This window comes from Triticum aestivum, chromosome 5B (assembly GCF_018294505.1).
Source record: "Triticum aestivum cultivar Chinese Spring chromosome 5B, IWGSC CS RefSeq v2.1, whole genome shotgun sequence".
In the NCBI taxonomy this organism is placed as follows: Eukaryota; Viridiplantae; Streptophyta; class Magnoliopsida; order Poales; family Poaceae; genus Triticum; species Triticum aestivum.
This window is the reverse complement of record NC_057807.1, coordinates 598,933,570-598,947,588: the sequence shown is the minus strand read 5'-3', so window position 1 is coordinate 598,947,588 and position 14,019 is coordinate 598,933,570.

Below are 14,019 nucleotides of genomic sequence, written 5' to 3'. Positions count from 1 at the left end.
TTTCCCATGTGATATCTGGTCTAGTTGTTGGGAAAATTTGCAAATATGAATTTCGACTTTATTTGCAAAATCTCTCTGAAATTTGTAAAATGGGCATAACTTTTGCATACGAACCCGTTAAACATTTTCAAAATCCTCAAAAACCTAACAGAAAAAAAGTTACGGGGCTTTTAAGATCTGGAGGCAAAAAAATTCAAAAAATTCAAACTTACTAGTGGAGCACCGTGGATGTGGTGCGCCACTAGTAACAGAAAAAAATTGGTTTTGAATTATTATTTTTTTGAATTATTTTTCAAAAAATGATACGTAATATGACCGGGAAGTTTGAAATATTTTTCAAAATTTCATCATAGTCATGAACATGTACAAAATCCTAGACATCAATAAGGTATAATAGGATTGATATGCTAGATATATCAACAAGTGCCTGTGAAGTGAGCTGTTGCTGGGGTTGGATAGAACTCTGAAGTTAAGCGTGCTTGGGTTGGAGTAGTGTGAGGATGGGTGACCTTTTCAGAAGTTTGACCACGGAGTGCGATTTGACCTGAGATTAAGCATATTGACCCGAGATTAAGCCATAGTGACATGAGATTAAGAAAAAAACAAAAAAAATTGAGAAAATTTGGAAAAAAAAATTAAAAAATTTCTGAAAAAAAATTGAAAAAAAAACTAATGGCACACTTCTGTGTGGTGCGCCATTAGTATACCAGATACTAATGGCACACCGTGGGCTATACTAATGGCGCACCAGCGGTGCGCCATTAGTATACCAGATACTAAACCCGGGCAAACGTCGGGCCGGGCCGGGTTTCGGGCCGGGCTTGTAAAAGCCCGACCTTCATTTCCCAAGCCCGAGCCCGGCCCGAAGCCCGAAATACTCCCTGTTTTCAAGCCCGAGCTTGGCCCGAAATCAAGCCCGAAGCCTGGCCCGAACGCTGTTTTTTAGTTTACGCGTGCAAGCCCGGCCCGAAGCCTGAAAGCCCGGCCCGAAATACATAAAAAATGAAGCCCGAGCCTGGCCCGAACTATCTTCCTGGCTGCAAAACTAGGCCCGAGCCCAGCCCGAACGTCAAGCCCGACCCGGCCGGGCTCGGGCCGGGTCGTCGGGCCGGGCTACCCATGCCCGGGTTTACCAGATATTAATGGCGCACCACAGGTGCGCCATTAGAAAAAAAATCTAATGGCGTGGTGCTAGTGGCGCACCTGTAGTGCGCCATTAGTAGCGAAAACAGGTGTGCCACTAGCAGCCCTTTTTGTAGTAGTGCATGGATGATCTAGCAGGATACACCAGAATGAAATAATTTGGTAGCGGCCATTTCATGGAAGCACCGGACATCAATAGTTGTGGTCAATGTGACGAACCGGGACACAATGTTAGGAAGTGCACCAAAAAGCCACGGACCGATGCCAACACTCCGGTCCCACTAGTCAAACGGGTGGCCGAAGAGGACGTTTCGGTGGCATACGAGGAGGTAGGATTGTTGGCCGTAGAGGACAAGGAGGCAATATTGGTGCGCGTGGAGGACACGGACGATTCTTGCCGGTAGTGGACAAGGAGGCACTATTAGAGGGCGTGGAGGATGGACGAGTCTTAGAGGAGCCGGTGGTCGTGGTCGTAGGACGAGAAGGGTTGATAGAGGAAGGCCTATTGACATTTTTCTTAACCCGGATGGTTGAAATAATATGGGATGGTAATTAAATTGATTGGCTTCATTTGGTCATGTTTTTTTTTCTTGCATATATACACGTTTATTTACGAACAACCAATTTTTTTTCATAGGCATGGCTTCTTCCAGTTCCATGACAAGGCCCTTGTGTGCTAACCGCGAGGACATGCCGGACAAGTGGACAGACGCCGAGTTGGATAAGGTGAAGGACAAAGATATGAGAACTGCATCATGCTGGTGTGGAGATGTTTGCAAAGTTAAGGTATCGACCGACCGCAAGAAATCATGGACAGAAGGAAGAAAATATTTTGTTTATTCGAACTATGCTTATGATCGTCCTCGTCCAACTCACACCTATTAAGTACTGCCGGTATCTTTTTAAAGTTCAAAGAGTATTCAACTGTTGCTTCAACTTGAACCTATCTTACTAATACCAAATTTGTTCTTTATTCCTACGTAGTCACCGCCTCCACTTTGTAAGTATTTCACATGGATAGATCAAGATGTGCCAGAAGATGTTAAAAAAGATCAGCTTCAAGATTGTCTAAGGAGGCAGCGGCTGTTTGAAGAAGCATTTCAGAGAGGCTTGGACGAAGAGCGTCAGTGAAAAGGAGAAGATTTCTCGTGAAGAGGAGAGGGCAAGAAAGCTTGCAAGGGCTCGTGAAGCCCAAGAGGAGGATGATGCACGCGACAAGAAAGGAAAATGGCCTCGTGTGACCCAATAAGCTTCATTTTGAGAAACTTGTCATGAACTATGCCTTCGATTCGAGAAACCTGTGATGAACTATGTCATTGATTTCTGAAACTTGTGATGAACTATGTACTTTATTTGTGAAACTTGAGATGAAATATGTCTTTGATTTGTGAAACTTGTGATGAAACTATGTCATGAACTACATTTGTTGTGTTGTTGTCGTGACTTTTTTGTTTGGTTTGTCTGAAACAGTGTGGAAGAAGAAAAACAGAGCAAACTCTGCTTTGCACCCTACCGCCAGACGTATTGGCGGTAGGATGGGACAATCTACCGCCAGGGCCCGTGGCGGTAGGGTGCCGAACTATCCTGTATCGGAAATGTTGCCCTGTTCAACGGTAGGATTGGCCACCCTACCGCCAAGGCAGACGGCGGTAGGGTTGCTCACCCTGTGCCCGTCCTGCTTTCTGTCCTTTGACCAATTCGCCCCCCTGTTCTGCGGTAGGGTTGGCCACCCTACCGCCAGGACAGACGGTGGTAGGGTTGCCCACCCTGCGCCCGTTCTGCTCCCTATCATGTGACCAATTCATCCACAGTTTGTGCGGTAGGGTTGGCGACCCTACCATCATGCCCCATGGCGGTAGGGTTGGCCCTATGCGCCAAGGATCATGGCGGTAGGCTTGGCCACCCGACTGCCTTCTATTGCCTGTCATGTGACCAATTCGGCCACATTTTCTGCTGTAGGGTTGGCCACCCTACCGCCATGGTAATCTCTAAAAAAGAAAGGTAAAGAAGGGTTGGGTGGCCACCCTACCGCCATGGCGGTAGGGTGGCCACCCAACCCTTCTTTACCTTTCTTTTTTAGCCCTTTCCCTTTGCCTTTCTTACAAACTTCTATGAACTAAGCATCCACAAATGACATGCAGAAATGATCGAGTAGCAAAGACATACATAACTGAGCATAGTTCATTACAATCCACAAATGACACTTGTTGAAATGAATTAAAACATCTACTGATTCGAATGACATGAGTTCAAACTAGAAGCTCAAGCTCGAACATACATTTTCTACAACGGAAGAATCGAGCTAAAACGTATAAGACGTTCAATTTTTTTGTCACTCTCACGATTAGGATTCAGTTGGAAAATCCGAGGATCCCATCCAATTCTCCAACACACCTTTCGTTTCGTGAAACCAGGCCCATCGAGCACGATGTTCCGGAATCTCTGACATGCCTTGTGTGATTGCCCATCCAATGACCTGTCCGGGTTTTGTCAAGTACAGTTCGCGGAATTCTTCTTTGCTGACAAAGAACCCAATCTCTATTGCCAAAGCATGTCTGCATGCATATTCCATCTCATGCAGCTCATTAAGTATCTTCTATTTTTATCTCAAAAGCCTCAGGAAAAAAATTCTCCTTGAGATCAGAAGGTTCCTCCATAAAAGGATACTTGTTGAAATCCATCATGGCCACTTTTGCGTCATCATTACTCTTGAACCATGCTTCAAGCTCCCTCTTGGTAGCAACATGTTGCTCCGCTACAATGTCCATCCCCACATGAATATATAGGTTTAAGATGACAATCAACAAAATAACTCAAATGGGCCACAACACTTGGGTACTATTAAGGTGATCTTGTTCTTAATTATTTTCTTAAGCCTAACCATAAACCTAAAGATTACCGCTAATCATAGCACTAGATCTAGATACATAAACAATTGTAGGAACATAATACATATGGAAATAACAAACATAAGCCTAAATGCATCATACTAATTGATTTGACCACACAAAATGATGAACTAGGGTTTGCAATAAAATGAGCTAATGCACATAAACCAAGATTTGAACCAATCAAAATGAGGGGAACTCAGAGAGGTCAGGTATGGGGTGCTGAATGAGTGGGGGTGGGGACCAAAGGTCCCCCCTCCCCCAACATTATCCACCCCCAGGGCCTACCGCGAGGGACCCCGACGGTAGGCTATGTAAGACCTACCGCCTGGGTCCATCGCGGTAGGACCCCTTCCCCACGTCAGACTATTCTGTAACCAATTGTGCTCCTTTTTTGGCGGTAGGGTTGGTCATCCTACCACCATGGTGGATGGCGGTAGGGTGGCCACCCAACATGCCACTTCCCTTGCCTTTCCTTTTTTTCCTTGGTTTTTGCCTTTTTTTAGCCATACAATGTAATGACTATGAAAATGACTTAGAACATTTGTCCAAATACCGAATATTCAATCAACATGAAGTTTAATCGACATTATCAAATACCAGGGAAATGCATAAATAACATCACAACATCAAGTTCATTACATCAAGTTCCATCTACCAAATTTAACTGACTTAGAGCATTGGTTCAAATGACAAGTGTTCTACACCGGGAAATATCCTCCTGAACATTTTCAAATGACATCGACCGGGAAAGGAGCCCCTAATAAGATGTAAAGTATGCCCTAATGGTCTTAATACGTTCAATTTGTTCTGCATGCTTTCAATTAGGCTTTGGTTCAAACTGGGCAGAACCCGCCCAATGGACCATCGAACCCTTTGTCTCACGGAACCAAGCCCATCGAGCACAACAGTTTGGATTCTCCAACACTCCTTGTTTGATTGCCCATCCAATGATCTGCCCGGGCTTTGCCATGTCCACCTCCTCGAATTCATCAATGCTTACGGAGAACCCTATCTCCATTGCCAAAGTCCATCTACACTCATCTTCCTTCTCCTACAACTCTTTAACTAGCATTCATTTTTATCTCTCGAGCTCTTCAGAGAACTCACGGAACACATACTTGTTGAAATCACTCATATCCGCATTTGTCTCTTCAAAACACTTAATCCAATTTTGAAGCTCCCTCAGCATCCTACAGCGTCGTTCTCCTTCACACTTCCCATATGCTATCTGCAACGTCGGGGTCCTGTTTTCCATGCTACATGAAATGGAACAAACCAAAACTTAAATCAAATGATATAAGAAAAACACAAAGCATAACTTATTTAGAATGACCTAATACACAAAGTTCTCACTAGTTCAAATGACATAGGTGACATAAATGATAAGAATACATGCCATTACAATCCAAATGACACTACAACATCATGTGTTTCAACCACCTCTATTCATCCATCAACACGACATATTTGTCGTACGGCCCCAAGTTGCAACAAATGACATCATTTCTTTCACAAACCCAAGCCCAACGAGATGCTCGACTAGGTATCACCGATGATGGTTGCCTAACTAGCCAGTCAATGATCTGACCAGGGTTATTAAATTCCATCTCATTCACTTCATCCCTTGTTCCACACAATGCAATTTGCCTTGCTAGAGCACATCTATGAATTTTCTCTTCCTTCTTGAGATTGCTTATGTTTTCTCTGTAGCTTGGTATAACTTAACTTTCTCATCGTCACACTTGGACACATAATACTTTGAAAATTCTCTACACGCCGCATTCAACACATCGACAGCTTTCACCCAGGGGTCCATCTTTTCCTCAATGACTGCACGTTCACGCTTTGCTGCCGCGTCCGTAGAACTCTTAACATAGATGATAGATGCCATCCTACAAGTCGAGGGATTATAACTGTCTCTTGAGAAAAACAATAACCCTAGGACTAGATCGAACTACAATTCGAGAGGTAACTACTATAACATTCATCATAAGCACTTAATTAAATATAACCCTAACCATAACCATAACCCTAGCCATAACCCTAGCCATAACATTAAACCCAACCCTAACAAAACCTTAAATGATAGTTCTTAGTACCACACAATGCTAGTCACACAATACATTGTCAAATCACAAACATTACCCTAAATGCATCATATACATGTTACAAATATACATTGATTTCACCACAACAAAACCATGAACTAGGGTTTGCAACAAAATGAGCAAAATACAAGATTTCAACCAACAAAATCAAGGGGGGGAGAGGTACCTTGGGTGATGCAAATGCCCCGAATCCACCGGACAAATCTCAAGCAAAGGAGGGGGATCTAGTGGGTGCTTTGGTGGGGGAGAAGAGGGGAGAGAGGTTGAGCTCGAAAAAGGGAGAATGGGAATGGGGTGAATGAGTAGGTGGGGGAGCATAGCCCCCACCCCTCACAACCTTATCCAGGACCCTACCGCCAGAGATCCCGGTGGTATGTTGTTAGAGCCTACCGCCAGGGCTGTCGGCGCTATGTCCCTTTGCCACATGTCAGTGGCCATTAATGGCTAGATTCCGTCAAGGCACCTACCGCCAGGGAGGGCGGCAGTAGCCTGTGTAAAGCTACAACTGTTGGGGAACGTAGTAATTTCAAAAATTTCCTACGTACACGCAAGATCATGGTGATGGCATAGCAACGAGAGGGGAGAGTGTTGTCCACGTACCCTCGTAGACCATAAGCGGAAGCGTTATGACAACGCGGTTGATGTAGTAGTACGTCTTCACGATCCGACCGATCCAAGCACCGAACGTACGGCACCTCCAAGTTCAGCACACATTCAGCTCGATGACGATCCCCGGGCTCCGATCCAGCAAAGCTTCGGGGATGAGTTCCGTCAGCACGACGGCGTGGTGACGATGATGATGTTCTACTGGCACAGGGCTTCGCCTAAACTCCGCGACGATATGACCGAGGTGGAATATGGTGGAGGGGGGCACCGCACACGGCTAAGGAACGATCCGTAGATCAACTTGTGTGTCATGGGGTGCCCCCTGCCCCCGTATATAAAGGAGCAACGGGAGGAGGGCCTGCCAAGGAGGAGGAGGCGCACCCAAGGGGGGAGTCCTACTCCCACCGGGAGTAGGACTCCACCTTTCCTAGTAGGAGTAGGAGAGAAGGAAGGGGAAGAGAGAAGGGAAGGAAGGAGGGGTGCGGCCCCTCCCCCTAATCCAATTCGTACTAGGCCTTGGGGGGCGTGGCCTGCCCTAGGTAGCCCCTCTCTCTTTCCCGTATGGCCCAATAAGGCCCAATACTTCTCCCCAGCGAATTCGTGTAACTCTCCGGTACTCCGATAAATACCCGAATCACTCGGAACCTTTCCGAAGTCCGAATATAGTCGTCCAATATATCGATCTTTACGTCTCGACCATTTCGAGACTCCTCGTCATGTCCCTGATCTCATCCGGGACTCCGAACTCCTTCGGTACATCGAAACTCATAAACTCATAATATAACTGTCATCGAAACCTTAAGCGTGCGGACCCTACGGGTTCGAGAACTATGTAAACATGACCTAGAACTATTCTCAGTCAATAACCAATAGCGGAACCTGGATGCTCATATTGGCTCCTACATATTCTACGAAGATCTTTATCAGTCAAACTGCATAACAACATACGTTGTTCCCTTTGTCATCGGTATGTTACTTGCCCGAGATTCGATCTTCGGTATCTAATACCTAGTTCAATCTCGTTACCGGCAAGTCTCTTTACTCATTACGTAATACATCATTCCGTAACTAACTCATTAGCTACATTGCTTGCAAGGCTTATAGTGATGTGCATTACCGAGAGGGCCCAGAGATACCTCTCCGACAATCGGAGTGACAAAACCTAATCTCGAAATACGCCAACCCAACATGTACCTTTAGAGACACCTATTGTACTCCTTTATAATCACCCAGTTACGTTGTGATGTTTGGTAGCACCCAAAGTGTTCCTCCGGTAAACGGGAGTTGCATAATCTCATAGTTACAGGAACATGTATAAGTCATGAAGAAAGCAATAGCAATATACTAAACGATCAAGTGCTAGGCTAACGGAATGGGTCATGTCAATCACATCATTCTTCTAATGATGTGATCCCATTAATCAAATGACAACACATGTCTATGGTTAGGAAACATAACCATCTTTGATTAATGAGCTAGTCAAGTAGAGGCATACTAGTGACTATATGTTTGTCTATGTATTCACACATGTATCATGTTTCCGGTTAATACAATTCTAGCATGAATAATAAACATTTATCATGATATGAGGAAATAAATAATAACTTTATTATTGCCTCTAGGGCATATTTCCTTCAGTCTCCCACTTGCACTAGAGTCAATAATCTAGTTCACATCATCATGTGATTCAACACCAATATTCACATCTGTATGTGATTAACACCCATAGTTCACATCGTCATGTGACCAACACCCAAAGGGTTTACTAGAGTCAATAATCTAGTTCGCATATCTATGTGGCTAACACCCAAAGAGTACTAAGGTGTGATCATGTTTTGCTCGTGAGAGAAGCTTAGTCAACGGGCCTGTCACATTCAGAGCCGTATGCATTTTGCAAATATTCTATGTCTACAATGCTCTGCACGGAGCTACTCTAGCTAATTGCTCCCACTTTCAATATGTATCCAGATTGAGACTTAGAGTCATCTGGATCAATGTAAAAGTTTGCATCGATGTAACTTTTACGACGAACTCTTTTATCACCTCCATAATCGAGAAACATCTCCTTATTCCACTAAGGATAATTTTGACCAATGTCCAGTGATCTACTTTTAGATCACTGTTGTACTCCTTTGCCAAACCAGGGCAGAGTATACAATAGTTCTGGTCCATAGCATGGCATACTTTTATAGAACCTATGACTGATGCATAGGGAATGACTTTCATTCTCTTTCTATTTTCTGCCGTGGTCGGGATTTGAGTCTTACTCAATTTCATACCTTTGCAACACAGGCAAGAATTCTTTCTTTGACTGTTCCATTTTGAACTACTTCAAAATCTTGTCAAGGTATGTACTTATTGAAAATCTTATCAAGCGTCTTGATCTATCTCAATAGATCTTGATCCTCAATATGTAAGTAGCTTTGTTGAGGTCTTTCTTTTTAAAGAACTCCTTTCAAATACTCCTTTATGTTTTCCAGAAAAATTCTACATCATTTCTGATCAACAATATGTTACTCACATATATTTATCAGAAAGGCGGTAGTGCTCCCACTCACTTTATTGTAAATACAGACCTTTCCAAAAGTCTGTATAAAAACCATATACTTTGATCAACTCATCAAAGCGTATATTCCAACTCCGAGATGCTTGCACCAGTTTATTGATGGATCGCTGGAGCTTGCACAATTTGTTAGCACCTTTAGGATTGACAAAACCTTCTGGTTGCATCATATACAACTCTTCTTTAATAAAACCATTAAGGAATGCAGTTTTGACATCCATTTGCCAGATTTCATAAAATGTGGCGATTGCTAACATGATTCAGATAGACTTAAGCATCGCTACAGTTGAGAAAATCTCATTGTAGTCAACACCTTGAACTTGTCGAAAAACCTTTCACAACAAGTTGAGCTTTGTAGATAGTAACACTACTATCAGTGTCCGTCTTCCTCTTGAAGATCCATTTATTTAATTTGGCTTGCTGATCATCAAGCAAGTCAACCAAAGTCCACACTTTGTTCTCATATATGGATCCTATCTCAGATTTTATGGCCTCAAGCCATTTCGCGGAATCTGGGCTCATCATCGCTTCCTCATAGTTCGTAGGTTCATCATGGTCTAGTAACATGACTTCTAGAACATGATTACCGTACCACTCTGGTGCGGATCTTAGTCTGGAAGACCTACGAGGTTCGGTAGTAACTTGATCTGAAGCTTCATGATCATCATCATTAGCTTCCTCACTAATTGGTGTAGGAATCACAGGAACTGATTTCTGTGATGAACTACTTTCCAATAAGGGAGCAGGTACAGTTACCTCATCAAGTTCTACTTTCCTCCCACTCACTTCTTTCGAGAGAAACTCCTTCTCTAGAAAGGATCCATATTAGCAACGAATAACTTGCCTTCGGATCTGTGATAGAAGGTGTACCCAACAGTTTCCTTTGGGTATTCTATGAAGACGCACTTCTCCGATTTAGGTTCGAGCTTATCAGGTTGAAACTTTTTCACATAAGCATCGCAGCCCCAAACTTTAGGAAACGACAACTTTGGTTTCTTGCCAAACCACAGTTCATAAGGCGTCGTCTCAATGGATTTTTTGATGGTGCCCTATTTAAAGTGAATGCAACTGTCTCTAATGCATAACCCCAAAACGATAGTGGTAAATCAGTAAGAGACATCATAGATTGCACTATATCCAATAAAGTACTGTTATGACGTTCGGAGACACCATTACATTGTGGTGTTCCAGATGGCGTGAGTTGCGAAACTATTTCACATTGTTTCAAATGAAGACCAAACTCATAACTCAAATATTTGTCTCCACGATCAGATCGTAGAAACTTCATTTTTCTTGTTACGATGATTTTTCCACTTCACTCTGAAATTCTTTGAACTTTTCAACTATTTCAGACTTATGTTTCATCCCATATCTGCTCAAATCATCTTGTGAAGGTCAGAAAATAAAGATACTTGCCACGAGCATCAACACTCATTGGATTGCATACATCGGTATGTATTATTTCCAATAAGTCAGTAGCTTGTTCCATTGTTCCGGAGAACGGAGTTTTAGTCATCTTGCCCAAAAGGCACGGTTCGCAAGCATCAAATGATTCATAACCAAGTGATTTCGAAAATCCATCTTTATGGAGTTTCTTCATGCGCTTTACACCGATATGACCCAAACGGCAGTGTCACAAATAAGTTGCACTTTTCATTATGAACTTTGCATCTTTTGGCATCAATATTATGAATATGTGTATCACTACGATCGAGATCCAACAAACTATTTTCATTGGGTGTATAACCATCGAAGGTCTTATTCATGTAAACAGAATAACAATTATTCTTTAACTTCAAATGAATAACTGTATCGCAATAAACATGATCAAATCATATTCATGCTCAACGCAAACGCTAAATAACATTTATTTAGGTTTAACACTAATCTCAAAAATATAGGGAGTGTGTGATGATGATCATATCAATCTTGGAACTATTTCCAACACTCATCGTCACTTCCCCTCAACTAGTCTCTGTTAATTATGTAACTCCTGTTTCGAGTTACTAATCTTAGCAACCGAACAAGTATTAAATACTCAGGGGTTACTATAAACACTAGTAAGGCACACATCAAACACCTGTATATCAAATATACCCTTGTTCACTTTGCCATCCTTCTTATCCACCAAATATTTAGGGTATTTCTGTTTCCGGTGACCATTTCCTTTGCAGTAGAAGCACTCAGTTTTACGCTTTGGTCCAGCTTTGGGCTTCTTCACGGGAGTGACAACTTGCTTGCCATTCTACTTGAAGTTTCCCTTTCTTTCCCTTTGCCCTTTACTTGAAACTAGTGATCTTGTCAACCATCAACACTTGATGCTCTTTCTTGATTTCTACCTTCATAGATTTCAACATCACGAAGAGCTCGGGAATCGTTTTCGTCATCCCTTGCATACTATAGTTCATCACAAAGTTCTACTAACTTGGTTATGGTGACTAGAGAACTCTGTCAATCACTATCTTATCTGTAAGATTAACTCCCACTTGATTCAAGCGATTGTAGTACCCAGACAATCTGAGCACATGCTCACTAGTTGAGCGATTCTCCTCCATCTTTTAGCCATAGAACTTGTTGGAGACTTCATATCTCTCAACTCGGGTATTTGCTTGAAATATTAACTTCAACTCCTGGAACATCTCAGATGGTCCATGATGTTCAAAACGTCTTTGAAGTCCCGATTCTAAGCCGTTAAGCATGGTGCACTAAACTATCAAGTAGTCATCATATTGAGCTAGCCAAACGTTCATAACGTCTGCATCTGCTCTGCAATAGGTCTGTCACCTAGCGGTGCATTAAGGACATAATTCTTCTGTGCAGCAATGAGGATAAACCTCAGATCACGGATCCAATCCGCATCATTGCTACTAACATCTTTCAACACAATTTTCTCTAGGGACATATCAAAATAAACATACGAAAGCAACAACACGAGCTATTGATCTACAACATAATTTGCAAAATACTACCAGGACTAAGTTCATGATAAATTAAAGTTCAATTAATCATATTACTTAAGAACTCCCACTTAGAAAGACATCCCTCTAATCTTCTAAGTGATCACGTGATCCAAATCAACTAAACCATAACCGATCATCACGTGAGATGGAGTAGTTTTCAATGGTGAACATCACTATGTTGATCATATCTACTATATGATTCACGCTCGACCTTTCGGTCTTCGTGTTCCGAGGCCATATCTGCATATGCTAGGCTCGTCAAGTTTAACCTGAGTATTCTGCGTGTGCAAAACTGGCTTGCACCCGTTGTAGATGGACGTAGAGCTTATGACACCCGATCATCACGTGGTGTCTGGGCACGACGAACTTTGGCAACCGTGCATACTCAGGGAGAACACTTCTTGATAATTTTAGTGAGAGATCATCTTAAAATGCTACCGTCAATCAAAGCAAGATAAGATGCATAAAGGATTAACATCACATGCAATCAATATAAGTGATATGATATGGGCATCATCATCTTGTGCTTGTGATCTCCATCTCCGAAGCACCGTCGTGATCACCATCGTCACCGGTGCGACACCTTGATCTTCATCGTACCATCGTTGTCGTTTACGCCATCTATTGCTTCTACGACAATCGCTACCGCTTAGTGATAAAGTAAAGCAATTACAGGGCGTTTGCATTTCATACAATAAAGCGACAACCATATGACACCTGCCAGTTGCCGATAACTTCGGTTACAAAACATGATCATCTCATACAATAAAATATAGCATCACGTCTTGACCATATCACATCAAAACATGCCCTGCAAAAACAAGTTAGACGTCCTCTACTTTCTTGTTGCAAGTTTTACGTGGCTGCTACGGGCTTAGCAAGAACCGTTCTTACCTACGCATTAAAACCACAACGATAGTTCGTCAAGTTAGTGCTGTTTTAACCTTCGCAAGGACCGGGCGTAGCCACACTCGATTCAGCTAAAGTGAGAGAGACAGACACCCGCCAGTCACCTTTAAGCACGAGTGCTCGTAACGGTGAAACCAGTCTCGCGTAAGCGTACGCGTAATGTCGGTCCGCGCCGCTTCATCTCATAGTACCGCTGAGCCAAAGTATGACATGCTGGTAAGCAGTATGACTTGTATCGCCCACAACTCACTTGTGTTCTACTCGTGCATATGACATCTACGCATAAAACCTGGCTCGGATGCCACTGTTGGGGAACGTAGTAATTTCAAAAATTTCCTACGTACACGCAAGATCATGGTGATGGCATAGCAACGAGAGGGGAGAGTGTTGTCCACGTACCCTCGTAGACCGTAAGCGGAAGCGTTATGGCAACGCGGTTGATGTAGTCGTAGGTCTTCACGATCCGACTGATCCAAGCACCGAACGTACGGCACCTCCGAGTTCAACACACGTTCATCTCGATGACGATCCCCGGGCTCCGATCCAGCAAAGCTTCGGGGATGAGTTCCGTCAGCACGACGGCATGGTGACGATGATGATGTTCTACCGGCACAGGGCTGCGCCTAAACTTCGCGACGATATGACCGAGGTGGAATATGGTGGAGGGGGGCATCGCACACGGCTAAGGAACGATCCGTAGATCAACTTGTGTGTCATGGGGTGCCCCCCTGCCCCGTATATATAGGAGCAAGGGGAGGAGGGCCGGCCAAGGAGGAGGAGGCGCGCCCAAGGGGGGAGTCCTACTCCCACCGGGAGTAGGACTCCACCTTTCCTAGTAG